Source organism: Puma concolor, chromosome A2 (assembly GCF_028749965.1).
Source record: "Puma concolor isolate L17-30 chromosome A2, mPumCon1.1.hap2, whole genome shotgun sequence".
Taxonomy (NCBI): domain Eukaryota; kingdom Metazoa; phylum Chordata; class Mammalia; order Carnivora; family Felidae; genus Puma; species Puma concolor.
In genome coordinates, this window is record NC_141668.1 from 69217949 (window position 1) to 69234015 (window position 16067).

Below are 16067 nucleotides of genomic sequence, written 5' to 3' on the forward strand. Positions count from 1 at the left end.
AGAGGGCCTATTTTATCTTCCTTCCTTCCGTCCTTCCTTCCTTCCTTCCTTCCTTCCTTCCTTCCTTCCTTCCTTCCTTCCTTCCTTCTTTCCTTTTGGTCTTTTTTCCCCCACTTTAAAGAAATTAATTAATTAATTAAAATTTACATCCAATTAGTAGCATATAGTGCAATTATGATTTTAGGAAAGGAATCCAGTGATTCATCCCCTACATGTAACACCCAGTGCTCATCCCAAAAAGTGTCCTCCTATGGCCCCTTGCCCATTTAGCCCATCCCCCCACCCAACACCCCTCCAGAAACCCTGTTTGGTCTCTGTATTTAAGATTCTCTTATATTTTGTCCCCCACCCTGTTTTTATATTATTTTTGCTTCCCTTCCCTTATGTCCATCTGTTTTGTATCTTAAATTCCACATATGAATGAAGTCGTATAGTATTTGTCTTTTCTCTAATTTTGCTTAGCATAATACAATCAACAACAACCACATTGTTGCAAATGGCAAGATTTCATTCTTTTTGATCACCAGTAATATTCCATTATATATATATATATATAGATATATATATATATATATACACACATATATATATACATATATACATATATATACACACACATATATACACATATATATATATACACATATATACACACACATATATATATAATACCATTTTATATACCATATATATGTGTGTGTGTGTATATATATATATATATACACACCACATCTTCTTTATCCACTCATCGGTTGATGGACATTTGGGCTCTTTCCATACTTTGGCTATTGTTGATAGTGTTGCTATAAACACTGGAGTGTCCCTTTGAAACAGCACACCTGTATCCTTTGGGTAAATACCTAGTAGTAAGGTTGCTGGGTCATATGGTAGTTCTATTTTTCATTTTTTGAGTAACCTCCATACTGTTTTCCAGAGTGGCTGCACCAGTTTGCATTTCCACCAGCATCTGCTATTGTCTGAGTTGTTAATTTTAATCATTCTGACAGGTGTGAGGTGGTATCTCATTGTGGTTTTGATTTGTATTTTCCTGATGATGAGTGATGTTGAGCATCTTCTCATGTGCCTGTTAGCCATCTGGATGTCTTCTTTGGAAAAGTGTCTGTTTATGTCTTTTGCTCATTTCTTTATTTCCCTTGCCTCCAGAGACATGTTGAGTAAGAAGTTGCTGTAGCTGAGGTCAAGGAGGTTTTGCCTGCTTTCTCCTCTAGGATTTTGATGGCTTCATGTCTTATGTTTAGGTCTTTCATCCATTTTGAGTTTATTTTTGTGTATGGTGTGAGAAGGTGGTCCAGGTTCATTCTTCTGCATGTCACTGTCCAGTTTTCCCAACGTCATTTTCTGAAAAGACTGTCTTTATTCCATTGGATATTCATTCCTGCTTTGTCAAAAATCAGTTGACTGTACACTTGTGGGTTCATTTCTGGGTTCTCTATTCTGTTGCATTGATCTATGGGTATGTTTTTGTGCCAGTACCATACTATCTTGATGATTACAGCTTTGTAATAGAGCTTGAAGTCTAGGACTGCAATGTCTCCAGCCTTGGTTTTCTTTTTCATTTCCTTCCTTCCTTGTTTTTTTTTTTTTTTTGATAATATAGGTAGACGTCTTTGTAACTTGATCATGATTCAGGGAGACTGACTGAGCAAAATATCATAATATAATCATTTATAGTGGCCAGTAAGATTCTTGGACCCCATTTTCCCTCCTGAGAAATAAAACTCCAGTCACATAGGATGAGGGCTGAGATGGCTTAGCTTAGAGTTAGATCTTCAGAATGAAAATACAAGAAACTAGAGTGGGATTCCCTATAATTTGTTGTTTTCCAGCATAGATCTGATTGGTTCAAGCACACAACTTAATCATAATGGTAAAAGAATTATTAAGTTTTCACATGTCCAGGACACTGTGCTAAGGAACTTCCATGCATGCTCATGACATTGCTTATTCTTATTTTATAGATGAAGAAAGTGAGGTTCAAAACTTTTCAAAAACTTAATATTCCCCAGTGGAAAGAGGCAGTGGGATTCATAAGAATAATAAATTGGGACAATTAAACCTAACTTGCAAGTGATTGTGGAGTAAGCAAAGAAATATGTCAGGCACCTGGTGTCGACTACTAGGTATTAAGTCACACATAGAATCTATTTTCACTTTTGCCTGCAATGTCTTCTCTGCAGACTGAGTTACGCTTTTGTCCATTTCTTTTCCAAACTATGGATTAAAACTCACTTAATATTCTCAGGGCGCCTGGGTGGCTCAGTCGGTTAAGCGACCGACTTCAGCTCAGGTCATGATCTTGTGGGTTCGAGCCCCACACTGGGTTTTGTGCTGACAGCTCAGAGACTGAAACTGCTTCAGATTCTGTGTCTCCCTTTCTCTCCCTGCCCCTCCCCTGCTCACACTGTATCTCTCAAAAATAAATAAACATTAAAAAAAATTTTTTTTAACTCAATATTCTCTCTCCATTCGGTTTTATTCTCCTTTTAAGAGTGTGTTCTTTCCACTGCCCTGTACTTCTTCCCATCGTATCATTTTTAAAAGCAAGGCAAGATAAGGGAGATGTGCCATTTTTCCTGTATTTTCTTTTCCTTTAGATTTTTGCACCATTTATGTGTATTAACTCTTCAAAAGGGGAAAATATTTTAAAAATCACTTAATAAAGGCATGTTGGAACATACATGCCTCTCAGACCTCATGAATTAAGTGACTTTGGGTCACATTTCTAACCAAAATGCTATCCTTGAAGTAAAATGTAGGTAATTTAGGGTTGGTAAGTTCCTTAGCAATTAGGCTTATGTTTTAGCATACCTAGTACTTAAGGAGTTATATTTTTACCTAGAAAGTATTCATGCAATAGAGTATCACCAACACAAATATCTCTGGAAACGCCAACAGGCACACCCAAAAGCCCAAATAACAGACATGCAGACCTGAGAAGACTTGCTGGCATAGAGATAAACTTCTTTCCTGAATCAAAACAGTTGATTTATGTTTAACAAAACTTTCACACTTGTCCAACAAAAGCTAATGCCGTTTGAGGAACTCTTATTTGGAATACATCCAGTGTCTCTTTCTATGTTCTCAGCATTTCTCAGGTTTTTCTCAGCATTTCTAAGGTCTCCAGCCATCCAAGTAAGCCTGTTCTGTGCCTCAAGCTGTTCTTCCTGGCTGAGCCAACAGTGTAGATCCAGGCTTGTTGAGAGTTAGGATTTAAAGAGCACACACACACACAAGGTATAGAAACAGGTCTCATGTCATCCTTCTGTTTTTATTCCCTTAATTCTCCGTAAACTTCCTGATGGCTCAATCTTCATGCCTTGTTGGCCCATGATCACTACTTAGTAATAAGCTCACTCATTAAACAAATGGTTTAATCTCATGGCTTTAGGTAGTTAGGGTCTCACTCACTGCAAATAAAATTGAAAGTTCAGGGGTGCCTGGGTGGCTCAGTCGGTTAAGCGTCGACTCGTGGTTTCAGCTCTGGTCATGATCTCATGGTTCATAAATTCGAGCCCTGTGAAGGGCTCTGTGCTGACAGGGCAGAGCCTGCTTGGGATTCTCTGTCTCCCTCTCTCTCTACTCACTCCCTCAGAATAAGTAAATAAACTTAAAAAAAAAAAAAAAGCTAAAGACTTGTGCTTTGATGTACTAACATGGTGAATGGATACTAAATTTCCATATACCAGTCATTATGCTTTATATAATGTACAGTATAAGAGTTATGTGTGTCTATATCAAGGACATTAAATTTATTTGAGAGTAATTATTTGAGAGAAACCCACAATGTACAGTTCTTTTAAGTGGCAGAATGCTATTTGTTGAGAGTGAATAGTTACCTTGCTCTTCTATGTAATCTCCACAGGAGACATATATTTGAGATTGATTTTAAAGGAGAGTGATTTGGGCTTTGTGAGGAATGAACCTGAAGAAAGGACACAGGAATAAACTCAGATAGCTGGCTCTGCGGCTGCTTAGCTCTGTGACCTTTAGAACAGTGCTAAGATTTTCTGAGTGTTGGGCCCCATCTGAGAGAGTGATCGAATGACATGTTCCAGGTGCCTCACAAAATACCAGTTCCTAAGAAGTCATCTGCCTGCCGGGTCTTTCGGGATCTTGCAGGTGATGCTGGATGAATACCTCCTACTATGTTCAAAGCATTGTGCTTTAAACTATGAATGCGACAGCAAACAAAAGGGAGATGGCTACTCTCTTCAGGAGCTCACATGGAACTCCCTATGCAGGAAATCATTTCCAAATGGGAAATATTAGAGACAACTCTAAGGGTCATGATGAAGATACAAAGATACTCAAAATGAGAGATCTGAAGCTTTTTTAGACAAGGAGATTGTCTCTAGATATCTAGATTATTAGGGTGCACCCTGATATGTGGAGTTAGCATATTTACGAAAAGTTATGTAACCTGATTATGGGGAACATTTTCTGAGACCCTGGCAGCTACTACCCTTCAGCAGGTCCTTTATAATGAACGTGAAAGTGAGCCTTGTCTTGGTTCTCCCCACTCTTCTACATCCCTCCCCACATACCCAGTATTTCCTGGTTTATATGCAAATATGGGTTTTACAGACTTTTTAAAGATTTTTTTGAAGTTTGTTCATTTTTGAGAGAAAGAGAGACAGAGTGTGAGCAGAGGAAGGGCAGAGAGAGAAAGGGAAATGTAGAATCCGAAGCAGGCTCCAGACTCCATGCTGTTAGCACAGAGTTCAACGAGAGGCTCGAACTTACTGTGAGATCATGACCTGAGCTGAAGTAGGAATCGACTGAACCACCCAGGTGCCCCGACACCTTTTTTTTTTTTTTTTTTTTAAATAAAAACTTGTGGACATGTTTTCTCCAGTTATTTCCTTACTTATTATTTTCTGATATACAGAATACCAACTTTCCCATGAGGACTGTAGTAACATACAAGGAATATAGATGTCTTTCCATTCCTTTGCAGCACAGTAAAGTGGAAAAAAACATGGGCCAGTTAGAAGTGGCTTCATCATTTTCTGGATAGGTGATCCTAGATCAGTGTATTTAGATGTCAGTGCACAAAGAATTGGGTGGTTGTTCAAAATGCAAGTACTCTAGACCCTATTACCAGAAATTCTGATTTGCATTCTAAATCAGTCCTGTGTGTAGTTAGAAATGCTTTTAACTGAAAGTAACAAAATACTCAATAATCTAACTATCTCACATAGTAACAAGTCTCCTAATAACTGCTCCAGAGTTGGTGCAGCTCAGTGATGTCATCAGAGCCTCAGGCTTTCTTTCTGTCCTCACTTCTCAGCATGTTAGCTTTTTGCCTTAGAGGTCTCAGATCTAAGGCTTAGATGCACAGATGACTGCTGCTCCCAGGAGCACATCCTCTCACTACCATGCCCAAGGAATGGTACCAGACAGCTCCCCTTGTGCACCTTCATCTTTTTTTTTTAGAAGCAAAACCTTTCATAGAAATTCTCCATTCCTGGCAGTCTCCTGAGATGTTTTTGGTCAGACTGTTACAGGTTGCCTCTAGCTACAAAGAGATGGGAAGGTATTTGGGAAAGTGAAACACGGAGTGTCAAATTGAGACAACAACCTCAGGCTAGGCACATTGCTCCCTGAACATAATTGGGGTTCTGTTGTAAACGGAGAAGTAGGGAACAGCTGTCAGGAGACAACCACTAGTGTCTGCCCTGGCCCTGAGATTCCACAGACCACACTTTAAACCAATGGGTTATATCAGAAGCATCCAAGGAGGCTTTAAAAAGTGTCAGAGACCTGGACTTAACTGATTGAGTGGGTCAGGGGTAAGGCCTGAACATCTGGATTTTTTTTTTTTTTTTTCTAAAGCTCATTAGGTGATTCCGGTGTGCAGCTTGGATTAAGAATTCAGTGGACTTATCAGTAAATTTCTCTGAACAGCAGTTGGCAGCCCATGGTGATAATATTAGGATATAACAGTATCTGCCACATAGGATAAGTATTAGAAATAAATGGGTTGGTATATATAAAGTCGAAGCTCAAGCCAGCACATTAAGTTTTGGATCTTAGTCTACCCTCCTCCTCTTCTGCTAGACTGGTTCTGGAGGAAGATTCTGGTTTCCTTTTTCTTTCTTTTTCTACAATTTTTTTTTTATTTATAACTTTATTGAGGAATACTTGATAAATATAATCATATTTAAAGGGTACAATGTGATGATTTGATACACATATGCCTTGTAGAATGATTACCAAGGTCAAGATAATTAACACATCCATCACCTCACCCACATCATCATCATCATATTTAGCATAGTTCTCTCTCTCCCTCTCTCTCTCTCCCCTGAGGGAGAGTGTAAAATAGTACAGATATTAAGGAAATAATGTGGCATCTTGTCAAAAAATTAAAAATTAAACTATCATTTGATCTAGCATTCCCATCCGTGTATGTATGCAAAGGAACTGAAATCACCATCTTGAAGAGATACCTAAACACTCATGTTCATTGCAGCACTATTCACAATAGCCAAGACATGGAAACAACCACAGTGTCTGTCGACAGATGAATGGATAAAGAAAATGTCATATACATATTATATACATACATATACAATATTATGTACATATATACACAATATAGGAATATATATATTGAAATCCATATATATAGGAATATATAGAGGGGTAAATATATATAATTATATATAGGAATATTATTTAGTCATTAGAAAAAAGAACACCTTGCCACTTGCAACAACATGGACAAATCTGGAGGGCATTATGCTAAGTGAAACAAACCAGACAAAGAAATATGCTGTATGGTATCACTTATGTGTAGAATCTTAAAAAAAAACAAAAACAAAAAAACAAAAAAAACCTCTAGTTTTCCCCACAGCAACAGTGCTTTTCAAAATAGTGAGTAGACTTATTAGTCTTGGCTAGTGCACTAGTTCTCTACTGCTGCAAAAACCAAATACCACAAACTTAGCAGCTTAAAACACCAACTTAATTTATCTCACAGTTCTGTACGTTAAGAAGTCTGGGCACGCTAGGCTGGGTCCCATGCTCAGGGTCTCAGGATGAGATTAGAGAGTTGCCTGGGCTGGGTTCCTACCTGGAGGCTTGGGTAATGAATATTCTTCCAAGCTCAGTGAGGTTGATGGCACAATTCAGTCCCTTGCAACTGTAGGATTGAGGCCCCATTTTCTTGCTGGATGTCAGCTGGGGTTTTCTCTCTGCTTTTAGAAGCAACTCTCATTTTTTTCTCACATGGTCCCCTTTATCTTCAAAGCAACAAGAGTGTATCTATCAAGTTCTTCCATGCTTCAAATCTGACTTCCTTTTCTACTCCAGTTGGAAAGAGCTCTCCATTTTTAAAGGCTTCTGTGATTCTATGGGGCCCATCTGGATAATGCAGGATGATCCCTTTATTTTAATGTAAACTGTGCTTTATATTAACAGAATCATGGAAGTGATATTTCCTCATATTCATGCATTCTGGGGAATTAGGATGGGACACCTTTGGGGAGGGGGAACTTTAGAAATACTGCCTACCATATCTGCCCATCCACTTCCCTATTTCAAGCACCCCTTTATCCCAATGGCTCTTACCCATCCTTCAATCTTGTTATCAGCCAGTATTTAGCAATCTCCAGGTGAGGTGTTAGTACCTGCCACGTTTTATAATTGAAGGCTTATTAGGTATAAATTATTTCCCATATTAGGCATAACTTACTTCGCATATAGGCAAAAACCAGGATAGGAGTGTTACCTTCACATGTATGCCCTCCCTGGTCATGGACACGGAGAATCAGTAGCCTGGCCTGACCTCAAAGGGTTGGAGGCATTGGGCAGTCAAGCCTGGGAATTCCAATTAGACACAAAGAGATAACAAGAGGAGACAATTAGACACAAGAGATAACAAGAGGGCCAAGTGAAGGACACTGACAGGTAAGCACCATGGAGGTTCACAGATAGTTGTAAATGGAAACGATTTCAGAGCTGCTGAGATATTTCATGACCGTTCCAATCACACAGCACAGGCAGACCCCAACTTCCCTGCCTCCTAAACTCAACCGACTTTTCTCTGAAGCCCAAATTGGTTCAGAAAATTCCTGTTTTGGAGCATATCCTACTACCTAGTAGTTACCCAGAGCATTTTTTAGAAGTCTTACGTAAGTATTGTTTTAGCCTGATTTTTAATCTTTACCTTGAGAAAACTTAAAAGTACTGAAAATCAAAGCATAAAGAGTGGAGACACTGGGAAAGTCTGGATAATCTTGAAAAGCCAAAACAAAACAAAAACTAAAGGCCCAAAGACAGCAGCCATAGGTGAGGTTTCATGTCCACATTTTTACTGTGGTTCTGTAGTGGACACTATGGGGTGTGGTCCAGTCCTTCCTTCAAGTCTGATGCATCCATTCCCCAACTGCTGGGGACATTGGCAGCTGACGCCTCTCAGCCATGTTCCTCTCAGGGAATGACCCTGATGAAAAGAATGACCTTGTGCAAGATCATGCCCCTCCCTGGGCAGTCCTCATCCAATGATGGGTATATATTGGTGTATGAAGGTCAGACAGCTTTGCCCTAAGCAGGACAAGACTGAAGGGCCATTCCAGTTCTAGAGTTGCCCTGAGAGACTGGTGTAGGCCTCTGTAAGGGCTGCCTTGCAGTTCAACACCCCCCTCTGCACAAAGCTGTTCCCTCTAATTCCCCACAGGCGTGATTCCCAAGGCCACTTCCCAACCACTTTCCTGCAAGCTTGTCTCAGGCTGGCAACAGATTCTAACAAGTCCCATCAACCTGAGGATGTGGATGTGTCTGTGTCTTTGTGCCTGTGTACACGCATCAGGTGTGTGTGTTTCTCTGTTTAGCTTGAGAAAGAAAGAATGGGCAAGTGATCTAGCAGTTTAAAATATGACCAGAAAAAACAAAGAAAAAAACGTATTGGATTTAAAAATTTTTCATCATGAGCTTCAACATTTCTTTTCTCAAGTCTCAATTTAGTCTGCCAAAAAGAGTTATAAAAGCTAATGATGGAATAGTGAAAAATTCAGAGAGGCAAGAAGTATACCGAATTCATTTCCTTCCCCTGATGCACTAGACATGATTTGGGTGCAGTCAAGACAAGGGGTAGATTGTTAGCCATAGTTAGCTATCCAGCATACGGCACTTGCAAAATAATGGAGCCATTTCAAACATTAACAACATACAAGAATGTTCCATCATCTTTCGAAAAATGACTCCAGGAAATTATTCCCTCCCAAATTCATCTCTTAATTGTTCTGTAGAGTGGTCAGCAATGGCAGGTGGGAGCACAGCCTTAAGTGGCAGTCCTGATGGAAGCACTACTCCTTAGAACACGGATAGACTTTTTAGAGTAACAAGAGCCTCGACTCACTGACCTCCAGTCTGGATCTTGTAAAGTGTTACTTTGGCTGGAACTGACATGCTGATGCTAAGCTAGAGAGAATAATGGATAGTATCTAAGAATAGGACAAAGTAGAATCAGTCTGGATGTTAAGATATATGTCAGATTCATGTATGTAAGTATCTATTTTATGCCCCAAAGTAGATAATTCTATAGACATTTTCTACATCTTCTGATATCCTTGGTTTTGTGGAAATTGGGATAATTTGAAAAGAGTACTTCTTAACCCAACACTAAAGAGTTAGGGCACAACGTGCTCTTAAGTATAGTTGGAAATCAGAAGGCTATCTGTGGGTAAGACATGTGAAAGATTCTGGTTTCCTGTGCTATTCATCTTGGGTAAAAGTTTGGCTTCAAAAGATTTTTAAAAATGTAATATGTACATTTTTAGAGGTAATCATCCCAGGTTAAAAAACACTGTATATTCTTTACAGTGATAAATAACAAAATTGCTACATGTCAAGCAAACACTGGAAGCAAGTCAGTATACAATTCAATGCTTCTAAAGTGAGGTTCCACATTGCTTACATTGGAATTATCTGGACTGATTTTAAAAATTCAGATTGGGGCACCTCATTGGCTCAGTTAGTTGAGTGTCCAACTCTTGATTTCGGCTAAGGTCATGATCCTAGCATCATGGGATCAAGCCCCACTTCAGCTCTGTGCTAAATGTGGAGCCTGCTTAAGATTCTCTCTCTGCCCTTCTCTACTGTGCTCTCTCAAATAAAAAAGAAAAATAAATAAATATTCAGATTCCTGGGGCCCCAACTCCTGATCTACTTGGCCTAGAATTCTGCACTGTAAGTAGCACACTAGGTGATTCCTGGACACATTAAAATGTAAGGAAAGGTGGCACAACAGGTCGATTAGCTTTGGGCTAGAAGAGTCTTCAAAGATAAATCTAGCCCAAACCCCTTGGATTGTGACCAAGGCACATAGATATGCTATGATATAAGGTTTAAGTAATGAAGTCACAGTCTGAGATCCTTTTAGTTGAACAAATATTTATGAATGACCTACTCTGCAAATCTCTGTGTAAGATAAAAAGATAAATGAGACATAATTCTTGCTCTCTGTGAATCTAAAACATCATCTAATTTTCAGCTAAATATGTAATTCAACCTTTCCCTAATTCTGTTTTTATTCTTAACATCTCTTCATGTAAGATTGTCTCTTGGAAGTCATTTAATGGAATGCTCATAAAATTGAACTGATTTTATTTTTTGCTCTCAATGTATCTCCCCACTTTACGATCAAGACCAGGTGGTGACAGGTGAATTGGTGAACAGGAGTAATACCAACCTACTCTATCAGACTGAAATGATATTAGGCATGTGGCGCTAACAAAGTCAAAGTTATTATCTTCGAAATGTCTGTGCTTATTCCAAGTGCAGTATTGTCACACTACTATTGATTTGTTGGTGAGGACGTCCGAGTCCCTGAACTATTCAGGGAATTCTTAGGGATATAATATCAAGGTTCCAAGTCCAGAAAGAAAAGCCCAGACCTTGAGTCTTTTCTTAAAATATAAAGACTTGACTTTAAAATTTGAGAAACTGCAGACTTCTAAGGATATGTTTAACTTTAGAAACTCCTTTAGAGCTGAGGCAGTACCTGTTCCCAAGTGCAGAGTCCAACCCTTAGCCTCTACTATCTAGATGAATACTTGCAAGTTTCTCCAAATGGAGCTTTTAATGAATTTAGGTCTGCTAAGCATGGTGGAGTGTATGGCTTGCTTCTATGACTCAGTAATGCTGAAGGAATGCAAGATACCTCCTCAGAACTCCCTCAGTTCTGTAAATTTGAGTTCATGGAGCCCTCACTGAAGTATGACTGCTAAGGCACTAAATACAAGTTTATCCTTTAAAGACCATGCGGGTTTGCTTACCCTTGATCCCGTCTAAAACAAAGGGATTTTTATTAGGTTGAATACTAGTCAGTGCAATGTGGATATTATACACATCACAGGAATCAGAGTGGGCTCCTCCCTCATTTGGTTCTCTGAGGGCAATGCTTGGCTGACCTCTCTGCGTAACTTCTCCACTTGACTAGTAGGTCAGTGAGGTTCTTGGGTTGACAGTTAAATATACACTACTGCCACTGCAGGACTCTGGATAGCATAGATTTTATAGTTTCTATAAGGTGAGATTCATTTGTCCTATTCAAAAGACTACCAAGTGTAATGTTCCGGCCAAAGATAGTATTCAATCAAAAGTAATAAGACAACGGGGCACCTGGGTGGCTCAGTCGGTTAAGTGTTAGACTTCAGCTCCGGTCATGATCTCACAGTTCACAAGTCCGAGCCCCGTGTTGGGCTCTGTGCTGACGGCTCAAAGCCTAGAGCCTGCTTTGGATTCTGTGTCTCCCTCCCTCTGCCCCTGCCCCACTCAAGCTCGGTCTCTCTCTCTCTCAGAAATAAACATTAAAAAAAAAAAAATTTTTTTTTTTAAATAATAAAACAGGAAAATGTAACTGAATTACCAAAAGAAGTGACAATAGAAATAGACCCATGGTGGGGAGGTTGTGGTCCAGATAATGGGGGTAGGAGACATGGATTCTATAATGTCTATACTTAATATGTTTACAGAGGCCTGGAAATGATACAAAATAACCAAATAGAAATTCTAGAATTGAAATATTTGATAAATGAAACCAAGAACTCAATAGATGGGCTTAACAGTGGGCAAATACTACCAAGAAAATTTTTCATTACAGAAGTTACTGGGTGACCTTCCTCAAATTCTAATCTCATAAAAAGCTTATTAGCTTCCAAAAGGCAGCCTTATTTGCCTTGGACAGTGCACCAGGTAGAGCTTTATCTTAGTGAACAGGCATGTCTTGTCTTTGAGTTTTGCTCTTTAAGCCCTTAGCCTTCACTGCCCATTTTGGTTTGACATACTTGAAGACTATCATTGGCTCTGTTACAGTTAAGTTGAAGGAGTCTTCCCTAAACACTGAATTCCCAGGGCCAAGACTTTATCTTTTCCTCTCTACAACCCTAGGACCAGCAAAGTATCTGGGTGTAAAAAGTCATTCATATGAATGTAAGAATTGGACTTGAAGAGTAAAAGGAAAGTGCAGGGATACGGAGAGACTGAAAACAACAAGCCCTAGGGCAAAGGCCTGACCTACACAACACTCGGAAGCTGCTTCTCCTCTCAAGGCAAAAGCTTAGCTCAAGCTGCCCTCAGCCTGGCCAGTCCTCCCTTCACAGTGATTGATAGGAGCGTGATTGTCCTCTTGTCACTGGAAGGTATTGTGCTTATTCTGTTAAAGTAGTAAAAAGTGAGAGGTCTGCCAAAGACCTGACTGGTGGTGTGTAGAAGGTGGCTGATCTTTTCCATTTCTCTAATGGTAACCCTTCTCCCATCTTACACGTTTGGCAGAGAGTGCAAATGTATAGCTAAATTTTATTGAGTGGTAAGGAAACTGTGGGATCACAATACATAAGTAAAATTATTCTTTAGTTACCTTGACTCAAGACTAAACTACTAAAGAAGAAAAAAAGTGGTGAATCAAAATATCTTTTCCTGTGTGCAATGCATGAGGTGGAAAATGGGGTCACTGTACTTGTGTGGCCTCAAAGCACATCTCCCTTTTCTATCCAAACTGTTGAACTAAATGAAGAGTGGGGTCCCTAGAGGCGTTTTGTTCCCTGTTTTGTTAATGGGGGAGGGCAAGTATTCCTAAAGGACAGCTCTGAAGTATCAGGAACAGTGAAGATTTAATTTAACCACAGCCACCCTTGGCTCTAGAAGCCCCATTGTTACTTGTCAGATTGTTTCTGTCATTCTTTCTCATATGAAAGACAGTGTGCCCTGACTGGTTTAGAATTAGGCTATTAGGAGACTTGATGTCTGTATTGCCACACCTGGGCCTCCCGGGTGTGATTGTGACATGTATTAAAGCTAACAAAGTAAATCAAATATTTGCTGACTGTGTATACAGAAGCTTGGAGAATCACCTGTGGGAGAGGTGAAAGAGTAAGTAAACAAAACAACTCTTGAGTTTAACATGATATGCCATGGAGTGAGGCTAATTTTTAATTCTTAGGTGTAAAAAGTACAATAACTTAGGGAGGCAACCACTACCATCCTGTCACATAAGGTGGAAGTCTGAAGAAAAATGGTGTCAAAGGAAATCAACCTACTTTAACTTCTTTAAAAAAAATAATCTCACTGATGTAAATAACTGTGCTTTCCGGTAAATGCTTTGCATTTTCACAGCTTCTACTTTTTGTCATGTATTTCAGTTTTAGTAGTGACAGGAAATTTGGGTGCAAAGGAGAAAAAAGAAAACCCTTTTAAAGACATCCTGACAAGTGAGTTTCAAATAATTCTATGCAGTGATCTACAGTCAAAGAATAAATTCAGGAAATATGCTGTAAGTTTAGCATTTGTAAAGACTACTGAATTAGTGTGGCACCTAAGTAGCTCAGTCGGTTAAGTGTCTGATTCTTGATTTCAGCTCAGGTCATGATCTCACAGTCAGGAGATTGAGCCCTGCATCAGGCTCTGTACTGAGCCTGGAGCCTGCTTACGATTCTCTCTCTTTCCCCTCTGCTCCTCTCCCCTGCTCGCGCATGTGCTCCCTCTCTCTAAAAATTAAAAAAATAAAAAAAGATTACAGAATTAATAAGATAAATAAATTTCTACTATTTAATGTATAGCAAAAATTCTATTAATATTCTTTAATAAGCACTAATTTACATTATTATGAGGTAATCAATTAGCCCTAAATGAGGTCTTTGTTGATCTTAAATTACTTAACTGCACCCAGCAGTTTTTCATCTACTTTCTAAGTCAGTATATTATAAAGAAGACTGGATCTTCATGTGCTTTAGAACTTCAGACTCAGGTTCAGTTTCACCACTCAGTTCTGCTTCAACTGTTCTGAGTCATTCGACCTTGGAACACCAGTTTTCCTATGGGTAAATCTGAAGATTTAGTGGTCTAAGAGGGTTAAAGACAGTAAGACACTGAGAGAAGATCTAACCTGGTAAAGATTATGAGACTTTCAGATGGGAAAAACCACCAAATACCATGATTACTTAAGGATCTCAGAAATAGGTGGCTACCTGTTTAATTTAAGATTAAGAAAATATGTGATTCAATTATTTGCCTTTTTTCCTGCTTCTGTAACCAGGCAAATAGGTTTGTAAAAATTACTTTTTATAAACATTAAATAACTTTTATGTCCTATTATTCTAAGCACAGTTACCTTCACCTCCCTTTAGTAAGAAGAAGATAAATTAAGCAATAATTCTGTATCTTTTCCAGGACTACACCTTTGGAAAACTTAAAATAGGTAGTAGTAAATCTGTATGTATTTAGGTAAATAAATTTCTTCTTGAGTGACTTATCAATTAGCAATACAACTGAATACAATTAATTAGAAAACATGGGGCAACTGAATATATTAAATTGTACAACTCCACTACTAAAGCAATATGAAGCGATGTTTATTTCCTCAGGTTTTCTAAAGTTGGTGAATCCAAATAACGGTGTGCACTAATAAGGAACATACTGGGTGGCAAGTTACTGAAAATTGAGGTAGATAGGCTAGACTCAAGGGCCTTATGAACATCTGCAAGCATCTGTTTAAGGAAGAGGTAGGTAAATTTTTATTCATATTGTAAAAGTACTAGAGTGATTTAATATCAACAAATAGACCTGAGCTCTGGATGAAATATGCTTAAAACCACAAAGTTTTTGGTCTATTGACTGCATTTCACCAAGCCTTTTCCTATACCCAAAGCGTAATTAAGCAAAGGTGAAAAAATTATTAAATTTTTACACAGTAGGGGCAAAGAACCTAATAAATATAACAAGTATACAAAATGTTTTTCAGATCTCAGCTCAAATATTACCTCCTCAGAATTCTTTATTGACACCCTTGAGACCCTAACCCAGAAAATTGCTCTATCAAATCACTATTTTCTTTGATTAATACCATTCTCTGAAATATCTTGTTCATTCATCTATTAACTTGTTTGCCTATAGACATATGAGACTAGGAATCCATTCATATTGCTCACCACTGTTTTTCCAGTAGATGCCAGGCATAATTATTTGAATAAATAATTACCTGAATAAATGAATTCCTCAGTGTACATGACAGATCAAAATACACCAAAGAGATAGAAAAGTACTCCCCTGTCCTCCACACACACTTACCTGGGTAATAGAGTGTTTCTAATTAAAAAAAAAAAAAAAAAATATTTTTAATGTTTATTTCTGAGAGAGAGAGAGAGAGACAGACAGACAGACAGAGTGTGAGCTGGGGAAGGGCAGAGAGAGAGGGAGACACAGAATCCGAAGCGGGCTCCAGGCTGTGAGCTGTCAGCACAGCGCCTGATGTGGAGCTCAAACACGAGATCATGAACTGAGCCGAAGTCAGACGCTTAACCAACTGAGCCACCCAGGTACCCCTCTACTTTTTTTAAGGTTATTATTCAAAATCAGAGGTGGAGTATTTTGTTGCTTTAAAGACAAATATATACTGCAGTAAAAATTACATAACCCTATGCAAATTAAAGAATTTTGATGGAAAAATAATTTAAATTAATATTTTTGTGGGAATGCAAACTGGTGCACCCACTCTGGGAAAGAGTATGGAAGTTCCTCAAAAAATGAAAAATAGAACTACCCTA